The sequence below is a fragment of the Asparagus officinalis genome, chromosome 1 (assembly GCF_001876935.1).
Source record: "Asparagus officinalis chromosome 1, Aspof.V1, whole genome shotgun sequence".
Classification (NCBI taxonomy): domain Eukaryota; kingdom Viridiplantae; phylum Streptophyta; class Magnoliopsida; order Asparagales; family Asparagaceae; genus Asparagus; species Asparagus officinalis.
Genome location: NC_033794.1, coordinates 25,289,904 through 25,302,171, shown reverse-complemented (window position 1 = coordinate 25,302,171; position 12,268 = coordinate 25,289,904). Strand labels below are relative to the sequence as shown.

Sequence of the window (12,268 nt, the reverse complement as noted above, 5' to 3'; positions counted from 1 at the left end):
TGACTTAGAGCAACCTTCATGTGCAGGCCATGTAGCGTTCAACATGCCATTAGACCTCTTCCACACATCCAAGGCAGCAATGAAATCAGCGAGATTAACGTTAACTGATAAGTATCTTCGTTAGCATAACTATCATAAGGGTAAGGAGGTGCTTTATGTTTTGATAGCTGATAAGTTCTAAAGAACACATCTTGAGCTAACTATACAATTGGTTAAAATTACAAAAACTTAGATCACAATCACAACATCAAAAAGCCAAAACATGAAGTAGTGACATATGCAAACCAAGCAGATAAATCACATTCTTAAAAATTGAGATAGATTTAGAATCCAATTATAACCTTAAATATCCAGTCAAAAAGGGTATTTCTGGGGCGATACGAAACTTCTGGTTGTTACTTTATATGTCAGAGCTTATTATGGCCTATATAACTCCCTTTATGTTTTAAAATATTTATTATTGAATTGTTCTTTCAGACTACTCGTTCCAATTTCCACGCACATTCTTAGTAGCACTTCATAAGGTTGAGAGGTTACTTATAATCCTAACATGAAAAACATTAACTAATGTTGCTTTTAAAAGTGGACATCAGTTCGTCAACGGTTTGCTGCCACCAATTCGTTAAACATAATGACAATATTATACATAATGACAATTGCAAGTAAAGTGGAAGACGAGTTTTATTACTACTAATGATACCAGTTTTCTACTATAAACTGGTTCCAATTTTCACAAACTGTTTTAAACTATTGGTACTCATCTTAATGACAATTGGTATCATGACAAACTGGTTTAAAATCATTTTTCTATAACTCGTCATTAACCATCTTAATGACAATTGGTACTTCACCAATAGGAAAACTGGTACCAATAATGACAATTGCAAGAAAACTGGTATCATGAGTATCCTATTAGCAGCACTTCACAAACTGGTTTAAGAAAACTTTTCCCGATAAGTTTTATTGCCAATATTATACATAATAACAATTGTAAATAAAGTGGACTGAGAGTAATTTATGGAAAAGTAAAATAGGATTGAGTGAAAATACATTATAAACATCTTTAACTTGCTTGTATATGTGCCTGGTCATTCCATCCTAGAGACTAACATGAGCTGCTTCCAATATATCATCTGTTTTTCTTTTTCCCTGGGTGCATGGGCAATGCATATAATCCTATATGTTGAAACTGAATTGGATAACAACGTTTTATATGATGAAGTTCAGTAGGTACATACGTATAATGGTCGATGATTTCATTATCGGGCTTATTGAATCGCGCAGCTAAGTGTTTCTCTGCAAGCGCCAATCCAAAAGCATTCGCAATACCTTGACCAAGAGGGCCTAAAAACAACAGTAGAACCACCAAATGGAACTATAAATACTACAAGTATGATTTAATTTTAAAACAGAAAGTTAAGATTTTGTAAGGACACAAAGATATAAATAATCAATATGTTATAAACCGATAACATATTTTTGATTTAAATATTGATTGTGCGTGGCCTTTTTGTATATTACTGTTTCTAACACATTCTATGAAACTTGGGGTTATCTAATATTGTATGATACAGATTCGGACAGAGCTTCGTTAGCATAACTATCATAAGTGTAAGGAGGTGCTTTATGTTTTGCTAGTTGATAAGTTCTAAAGAACACATCTTGAGCTGACTATACAATTGGAAAATTTCAAAAACTTAGATCACAATCACAACATCAAAAAGCCAAAACATGAAGTAGTGACATATGCAAACCAAGCAGATAAATCACATTCTTAAAAATTGAGATAGATTTAGAATCCAATTATAACCTTAAATATCCAGTCAAAAAGGGTATTTCTGGGGCAATATGAAACTTCTGGTAGTTACATTATATGTTAGAGCTTATTATGGCCTATATAACTCCCTTTATGTTTTAAAATATTTATTTTTCTGTCGGCTATAATTTATATTATAGTTCGGCTGGGAGAGGAAGACATATACGGAGATGGGAAATCAAATATCTGTAACGCCTCGGCTTTCGTCGGAGAAGGAAACTGATGAACTTTCGCCTAATTTGGGAATTTGGGAAATGGAATTTCTGTAACGTCTCGGCTTCCAAAATTTCCGATGATGATGACGATTTTCTGTTAACGATATTAAGGAGAAATTTGGGTATATTTAATTGGTTGAAGACTAATTTAGAAGGGGAAAGTTTTTCAAGGAACTGGCTCTTTTTAAAGGGAGAATATATAATATAATATATATATATATATAATTATATATATATATATATTTATATATAATATATATATATATATATATATATATATATATAATATATATAGTATATATACTACTATAATATAAATACAGTGCGTTCTCATACGCAATGGTTTCATCATCAACTGTGGAAAGTAATAAGCGTGTTGAAGTGGATATTAGATTCGTATTGAAACAATGCGAATGTGGAGAATTAGCGGACGTGAATATTATGAAGTCAAACAAGAACAATAACCGTGGTAGAATATACTACTCGTGTAAAAGGCAAAAGTGCGGTTCGTTTTTGGGCTGGTCCAAGATTTCTTCAATTGAACAAGTACCACTCATCATTCCCCCACCAAAGGTGCATGACTTAGTTGTAAGTGAAAAAGTGTTGTGGAAATGGCTAACTGTTATAGCTTTTTTGTTGTCTTTTGGTTTGACCATAAAATAAATTATATGATGTAACTTGATGTGCTGGAATGAAACCATCTTTTATTAAAGAAATTATGTGATGTATGTGAGAAAAATACTTTCTTATGTATGTAAAGTGTGCTAAATGGAACGTGCTTTGGTTCCCTATGATTTTTCTGAATGGTTTAATGAACATGCATTGCTTTCCACTCGTTTATATATTCAGCAGATGGAAACAAAACAGATCATTTAGGTGAATCCAAGTTTATTTTGATGTAAATATCTGAATGTTTGCAACAATATCACTGAGTCATAGATATGTTTAGAACCTCTGTTCCCAAAGAGCAAACCAACTTGTGTTCACTCTTAGCATTTCAAGTCAGCTTCGATGATTCAAAATGACAACACATTAAACACAAATACAAAAGCAAACCAACTTGTGTTCACTCTTAGCATTTCAAGTCAGCATCCATGATTCAAAATGACAACACATTAAACACAAATACAAAAGCCTGACATTAAACACAAATACAAGTCAGCACTAATACAAAAGCCTTCATTCGCAATCCTGACAAGTTCTCATGACAACACAGGGGATCCTGACAAGCGATGGGCATGTAGGGAACGTCCATTGAGATAGTAGTCAATGATAGGGCTGAACAGAAGAAGAGATACTGCCTGTATTGGTGCTGTTTTGCTCAGGAGCTCAAAAGAACCGATGCTGTATTTCTTTTGGAAAGAACCAATTGCCTGGAAAATAAAATAAAAAGGTACTATCTGATTAGTGGGAAATAAAATAATATATGTTGAGATTACAATTTACAAATGCATTAGAGATATAAGGGAAACTAAAGGATTCTCCAAGCAAGTAAATCTTCTGTAAACTTCTGCAATCATATTTCAACAATGTGATGTTAAAATTTTGATCAATATTAACCTATATTTCAGAGTTTAATCTTTAGTGCTTATCGTATAAACAGACCACTCATCTATTTCAAACTCTATCTTTATCCCTTGTCATATTAAGAAAAGTGATCTGGATAACCACAACAGAAATAGACCTATCTTCAAGCAATGCCGACAGAGAACCGCCGTAAGTAGTTTCATATCATGCAAAGGTAACTGACCAAATTTTTATAGGACCAAGCTTTCAAAGCTTAGATTGATAAAAAGAAGTTGTTCGAGGTTCAAAGATTTATATAATATTTCAAAATCAGATTAGTCGTGAACATGTAAGGATACCATAATTTATAACACCAAAAATGCAGAAGCTTAACAGGTCCAAATTATGAAGAACAGAAGCATATGTATGAAGAACAGAAGCATATGTATGTCCAAAGCATATGTATGCAGAACTCTATCTTTATTCGTTAATTACATTCTATAGTTATATGAATATTGTGGATTATATAGCTACAAACGAAATAGCAGCCAATCTCGTCCAAGCTTTCTGAGTTTGGAAATGCTTTGAGAATATTAAAACCCCCCTAACTCTTCGACATTTAGTATAATACTCATCCCAGACATCTCCAGGAAAAACTCAACTATACAAGATTAAGAGAGCATAAAAATGAAAACGCTCCAGAACTATATAAATGAGCATTCTAAGAAAGAAAAACCCTCCAGAACCATATAAATGAGCACTCTAAGAAAGCAAAACCCCAATTCCAAACAGCTATAACATATAAACTTTGGATCCAACTTTGATGATAATCAGGCATAGGGGAATTCAACACAAGGGAGAGAACATAAACCTTCACCTGATACACAACGGAGAGAACATCAAGTTGGGGATAGACGGTCACGGTCGGCGGAGTTGGACTTAATCGTCGTCGGCGTCGGATGAGTTGGGGAAGTCGGCGGTCTCAGACTTTGTAGTCGTGGCGGAGGAGGCGGTCTCAAATTTCGTAGTCGTGGGGTTCGTGGCAGTGAGGCGGATCATGGGGAGCTCCGGTTGGAGATGGCTGATTTAGGAGATCGTCGGCGTTGGAGATGGCGGATTGGAGATGGAGGGGGAGCTCCGATTGGAGATGGAGGAGGCATTGGGTCTTTTTTTGGGGATATATATATATATATACTCATTCCCCTGCATCCACACTTCCAAGCAGTTTAATGAAATGTAATATTCGACTGAAGACTTTCAGATTATATATATATATATATGAATAATGAATGGGCTAAAAGTTCATTTATATGAATACTTTACACTACCTCCAGAACGCTTACTCTTCAATAAAGACATGCATGCATAACTTGATGAGGCAGATTGAAGTTGCAACAGATCTGGACAAGGACCATCAGGACCCTTTGACATGAGACGATACTTACCCCGAGCACGCTTCTGTGGTCTGCGAGATGTTCTTGCTACATCATTGCTTTCATGCTCGCTGTCACTGCCTTCCTACCAATTTACAGTCTAATGTTAAACAAAGTATATATATAAATGTAAAAACAAAAGAATTTGTCCCTTTATAACACCAATGATACTCTAGCGACTGAAATTTTGCCATGCTTTAAGAAAGTTATGCATAAAAATATATGGATAGTGTCAGTTTTCGCAACCTTTGAAAACTCTCATGTAATTATGGTCTAGCACTTTGAAACCTCTTACCCAGAAATTTTGCAAGATACAAAACATCCTAAAAGCATTTGACTTGCTACTCTCAACCATCTACATTGCGTCCACTTGATGCATAGGCAAGAAACTAAAAACCATATCAGGCAATGTTTTTAGGGATTTTCAGTGTAAATCTGGATGAACAGAAAGTAATCGCAATTTGAAATGCCCATTGCTGATTATGAATGGTCGAGACTTTAATCCTTTCCCTTCAGAAAAGAAAAAGAAAATGAATAGAAAGAAAACACATCAGTATAGACTGTGCGATGACCAGACTCGTTCCCTTTTCCCCCCTATTTGGTGGCTTTCTTACCCTATTCAGCTCAGGCACTAATAGAGTTCCCACCAGCGTCCATCTTGAAAATAAAGACTGGTCCAAGAGTATAAAATCACATTGTGTGCCAATATAATAGTCTTGAGGTTTGGATATGAACTGCTAGAAGGTCCATATTTTGCTTACCTGATTATGTAAGATAACACTTGTAACAAGAAAAACATGATCCAGAGTAGGAATCCAAGGTAAATTTTGCAACCAAAGACATGTCTAAGCAAATAATGAAAGATATGAAATCACACTGCGTGTCAATATTATAGTCTTCAGGTTAGGCAAAGAACTGCCGGTAAGGAGGTCCAAATTTTGCTCACCCGTTCATGTAAGATAACACTCATAATGAGAAAATACGATCTAGAGTAGGAATCAAAGGTAAATATTGCAACCAAAGGCATATCCAAGCAAATAATGGAAGATATGAAATCTCACCAGAATTTTGTAGTGGTCAGTCATCATAGCAATCAAACCAGCAGCAGTAGCAATTCCTTCCGGAAGCGAAAAATATGCCTGAAATTGCAAAACTGTGTTTAGCAGCAGTTTAAGTATATGTTTAGATGGTCATATGGCTCGATGATGGCTTAAACCTAACCAGTATTTAACAGCTACAATACTAACCCTCTATGAAACTGTATCAAGCTCTTACTGAAAACTAAAGGAGTGGGATACTCTTAAATATGAACCTAAAGGCCAAGTGGTGAGACTTGATGTATTGCTAGAGCAAAAAACCCCATACAATCTATGAGCGAACTTTGTATTCATCCAAAATCACATGGATTTAAAATTTAGACAAGTTGGGGATGTTAAAGGATTTCCTGAAGCAGCACAAAGTAATATATATACTGAAAGTTTAGATGATAGTCTAAGAATTTCTAAAATCAAAAATCAAAATCAAAATCAAAATTTATAAACTGATCAAGACATACCAGAAATTATTCGAGTGATGGACCAAAAGCGAGGCCTCATCGAGATCGTTGACCCGGATTAGGTTTAGGATCTTGTTGTGGAGGTTGAGTCGTTTGCCGGCGAGGGTGGAGAGGGGTTCGGGGACCTTGGGGGCGTTAGGGTTTATAGGGGTTTTGGAGGGGATGCGCTGCTGTTGAGGCTGGCGGAGGAAGGAGAGGGGAGGTTCGATGCGGAGGCGGCGCTTGCGGCGGCGGCTCTCGGAAGCGGGCTCTTCGGGGGTGGCGAAGGAGAGGAGGCGGGTGAAGGAGGGGAGGAGGCGCAGGGAGGGGATTAGGGTTGGGGTTTTGAGGTGGAAGAAGAGGGAAGAGAAGGATTGTGGATGATGAGGATAATAATAAGCATATTGATGACCATAATAATCATACCGGAGGAAATTCGTAACAGATGAAACGGTGAAGCTTTACATATTCTGATTTATGAGTAACGAAAAAAAAGGATAATTTTGTCATATTTACAATAGTTGAAGGGCAATTTAGGATAGAGAAAGTTTTTCTAGTACTCCCTCTTTTAAAGGGTAGATAGATTTATATTTACTCATTTCTTTCATTTAATCGATGGGTTTTTCTTGAGAGATGAGGGTTTGAGATTTATTCTTCATTATCCTGCAATTAAAGATAAAAGCAATTATTAGTGGTATATTTATTCATATAAAATAGATAATGAGGGTATAAAATTGTAATAAAATGTGATTATCAACGGGCAGATTTTCAGATAGTTTCCAATTTGTTTTTACACTGTTTTGAGATGCATTCGAGGGATCCTAGTCGTACTTTTATACATGTTTATTCACGAATACACAAGTACAATGTTATTGCATACACATGAATATCCCGATGAGGATTTTGACAAGTATTGATCCGATTACACTTGAGTTAGAGGTGGTTTACATAGTTTACATACATATGGATATCGTTGATGAGCACCGCTCAGTACTATTTGAGATAGTGCGTCGATATACCATTCGTACAGAAATTGATTACACAGTTTATACATATATATGGGTTTGTGCATTGGTATTCTAATAGTACAGGCCATTGAGTCGGGTTTGAGGATGCTTGACCTAACAGTCCATCCCGCACCAGGGTGCGAATAATTTATTTTTTATATATATGTTTATATATAATACAATTTGTTTATGTAATTTCTATAAGTACTTACAATTTGTTTATGTATAATATATGAATGACATGATTATTAATAAAAAATTTATTTTTATCATCTTTTATGTTTATAATTTTTTGTACTTGTAATTTATGTCATTTCAATTAATTAAAAAAATTTATGTCATTTTTTGTAATTTTTATGTATATTTTATGTTTTATTGTTTTTTCAAAATTAAAAAAAATTAAAAAAAAACCGGGCCGGTGCGGAGCCCGGCCCAGTCGGGCCCGGGCCCGGATTTCCGGGCCGGGCCGGGTCGGATGGACAGGTCTGGGTAGCCAGAGCCATTTTTAATTTGCATTTTAACTAGGTGGTTGCTTGTTGTATTCGGAATAAGACAAGTAAATAATTGGTAATTTCGATCGTTGTAAAATAAGATGGAGATGTACGAATATTTTTGCCCCTGTAGGGCTGTAAACATGTGGTTATGAATTTTGTTTTGATGTTAACTAATTAATTATGTCACCAAGTTAATTAGTAATTATTTCTCTTACTTTTTGGCCTACTCTGCCAGTTACATGACAAGGGAATCCTTAACAAGAAAAAGTAACGTTGTTTGTGGGAAAATCGAAGAAGAAAATTTGAGAATAAAATCTATATTTATTTTTCTAACTGACTTAGAAAAAGAATGAATACAATTCTCTCAATATAATCTCTTTCTAACTGGTTTAGAAAAAGAAATTACCACTCTTCTATATCGGTTTCCCGATTTACAAAAGAGAGAATGGATCGACGGAGACCAATCCCTTTGTTTAACCTGGGTTCTTCTTGGTGTCGATGGGAGTTTAGATCCTTGTATCCCATTGACGAACGCTTCACCTCGTGGAACACGATGTCTTCCTCTTGAATGTCGTTGAGGAGAACTTGCGGGGCAAGTGTGAAACTCTTAACGAGTTAATAACTCAGAGCGAGTTTAAACTCTGTAAAAGAGTTGATTTAACCAAAAATCGGTTTACAAGCTAAAAACAAGCTCCAAGAACAGCTTCCCAAAGGATGCTCTCGGTTTGTTGAAAAGATGCTCAAAAGAGGTCAATGTCGATCTCCAATGCTCCAAAGATTCAAGCTCGAAGATTTGATCTGCCCAAAAGATGTCGAACTCGACTGCGTTTTTCATTATTTATAGGGGATTAAGGGGTGTAACTAACCCCTTAATTCACTCCTAAGTGGGGGAGTGATCCCCTTAAATCACGGGAGAACGATTTTGAAACCGTTTAACTCATGTTTGAATGAGTCAAACGCAAGAATTGTGTTCTGGGCACGAACTCTGCGTTTTGGACTTGAAACACAGAGTTTAACTCTGTGTTCTGAGTTTGGAACGCGGTGGCGAGCCCTGTGTTTTGAATCTGAAATGCAGTACTGAATTCTGTATTTTGAGTTTGGAACGCAATGCTGAGATTTGTGTTTTGCTTCTGGGACGCAGAGGTGAGTCTACGTGTTGAGTTGAAGAGACCATCAATTTGTAGTCTCTTTTGCTAGAGCGTTGCAAAGATCGTTATATTGTAATCTTTGTCTTAGCTCTTTGAAATGTGAGAGTCGTCGGTTGTAACTCTCGTGATTATTTATGAATGCTGTTAAATCAAAATTTTCATTGGTTGTCGTGACGGTCATCAAATTGTAACCCTCTTTGATCTAAGTGAAAATCTTCCAATTGTAACCTTCTGTTGATGTGAACGTTTGATTATAAATTCCATCATTAGTATTTGATGGAATCAGCTATCCACAGTGATTTTTTTAGACATCCTACAAACGTATGAAGACAGATTCACTTTTTCTGAATAGAAAATGCACATATTTCTTCAATCAAAATTCTTTTTTATTTAATTGAGAGTTATAAAACGTGTGTGATTCGTATGAGATAAAACAATAGTTTATTTAGAATGAACTATTTATTCAAGTGGACGATTGCAACTTGTAAGTTATGAACATATGAGAGCAATAAGAAGAGATTATCTAGAAGCTAACTATTTTTTAAGTAAATCAAACATTTCCAATATTTGACTTCAGGCCATCTCCAATCCATCGCACCAAAATGGTGCAAATTTGTACCAAAATGATGCAAAAATCACATCAAACAGTAAATCATCTCCAACCTACTGCACCATTTTTTGCACCAAAAAAGAATATTCTTAGTATATTCCTTTTTATTTACTTTTATATTATTATTTTTTATTCCCTATATTTTTAACTATTTCAACAATTAACCCCACATATCAAATTTTATTTTTTTCACATATTTTCAAACAAAATGATTTATTATTTTAAAAGATTAAACTAATAAAACAATAAAATATTATTTTATTAATTAAAATAACTTGATTGCTAAAATATTATATTTTTATTATTGATATTGCCAAAATATTACATTTAAGAACACACTAGAAAATAAAATACAAAAAAATAATTAAACATTAATAATAAAATATTATTTTATTAAGGTGTAAAATTATAAAATATTATTTTATTATTTATATTGCCAAAATATTAAATTTAAGAACACAATAGAAAATAAAATACGGTAAAAAATAGCGTGATGAACAGTAATAGCGCGATGAACAGTGCGACGCCATATTTGGCGTCGCACTATTTCTTTTCACCAAAATGGTGCGAGAAATGGGGCATGGTTAGAGAAGGAATAGTGTCGTTGCACCAAAATAGCGCGGGAAATGGGGAATGATTGGAGATGCCCTTAAGGGATCTATTAAGCTTCACATATATAGGTGTCGTTTATTAAGGATTATGTAAATGTTTTTTTTGTCTCATGCATCTATCTCTACAAAAAAAAAACAAAAAATAACAAAAAATAACCAAAAAAAACAAAAAATAACCCGCACCCCAAAAACACCCCGCAATAAGGGCCCGTTTGTTTGCACAGAAGTAACTGTGAAATAGCAGAAGTAGAGGAAGTAGAGTCTACTTCCGTTACTTCCAGGCAAAAATGTATGTTTGTTTCTCTTGAAAATCTACTTCTGCTACTTCCTTAAATGATGACATGGCGTCTATGTGGCATCTACATTTCCTTAATATTTTTCCGTCCCAAAATGCATTGAAATAGGCAGAAGTTGATATAGAGTGGGGTCCACCATGAAAAAAAGATCCTCAAATATATAATTAGGGAGTGATAAGATTATTTTTATAACCAACTAGAATTCTCCGTGCAAACAAATAGTTACTTCTGCCGCATCAGTCCCCCCCCACCCACGTCATCATGTGATTTTGTGTTCTCTTCGAAGGTATAGTTATCTGATGGCTTTTTTTTTTAATAAATTCAACAGATATTTAATGTGCTTGTTGCAATTATGCTGCGCATCTCATTATCCTCGTACTGCATTATTTATCTGATGATTTGCTTTCATTCATTTTCTTGTTATTGCACGAAATAGCAGGCATAAGAAACTGAAATCCTCGTACTTGACTAGTGCCATAGTTTATTATGTTTCTTTCTTGTTTGCTGCGGATGCTCCCTTGCTATCCTCAGTGTTTCGTGTCATACTCCTTGATCCAAAAATGTAAGATTACCTTTATTATATATCAAGCAAATCAACTATGAATATTGGTCTCTTCAATTGATGGCAACAACAACTCTATTTCCATTACAATGACAATCCAAACAAGAATAAAGTGGAAGCAACATGTATTAATTACTTCCTAGTAATAATTCCAAATATCATCCAAACAAAAAAAGTAAATGAAGAGGAAAAAGTTCTACTTCCATTACTTCTAAAATATATGAAACAAACAAAAAAAATGCTATTTTCGCTACTGCCTACTTCATAGTTTTAGAAGTTACTTTCATAATTTACTTCTTACTTCTAGTACTTTTATTATCCAAACGGACCCTAAGTTAAAAAAAAAAGAACAAAGCAAAAGAAAAAACCTACCCACACTACCCAAAAAAAAACTTTCTAAAATTTGCACATACGAACACCCATAAATCTTAGGTTGTGTTGCATGTTGAACTTGCTACACAAAGAAATTTATTGTTTCAATTCTGTTTGGCTTACCTTTCCGTAAGTGGGACCTACACTTGACCCTTTCCGAGGTCAAAGTCTAGTAAGCCGCCAATCTTAATACGCGTTTTTTTCTATTACCCCAAAGTTTTATTGTCTATTACCCTAAAGTTTTACTCTAATTTATTTTTAAACTCGTGTACTTATAAAATGCCTCTTAAACCTAAAAATACAAAGAGCACTTATTTTTAAACCCAAGTCTTCATAAAACGTATAAGTATACATTAATATATACATATTAAAAACTCAATATACCCATATTGCCCTCTTCTTCATTCTCTCTTCAACTCTCTGCTCCCTTCCAAACAATTTTTCATCATCCCATTAATCACTGATCTCCTCCTCTACTCCCTAACTTACCCCTTGAATATCTTTCCTCATCCTAATTGAGCTTTATGTTATTTCTCCTACCACTCCTCCACTTCCTCCACAACAGACTCCACCTTGAAGCTTGCACGTGACATCAAGTCCACCAGCTTTCCCTCCACTCTTTGGCCAACAAGCTCAAACACTCCAAGCTCGTCCTCGACTACCG

At 34.9% G+C, this 12,268-nt stretch overlaps 1 long non-coding RNA gene across 2 annotated transcripts; it reads right to left on the bottom strand.

Moving 5' to 3' along the window:
• LOC109821656 lies at positions 3,044–6,961 on the bottom strand. Of its 2 annotated transcripts, none has more exons than XR_002241977.1 (5): positions 6,526–6,961; positions 6,032–6,109; positions 4,866–5,055; positions 4,415–4,702; positions 3,044–3,404 (listed from the first exon to the last, which is right to left on the bottom strand). It is a non-coding gene; the product is annotated as an uncharacterized LOC109821656 (long non-coding RNA). The 2 variants fall into 2 exon arrangements; XR_002241978.1 differs by having other exon boundaries at positions 4,881–5,055.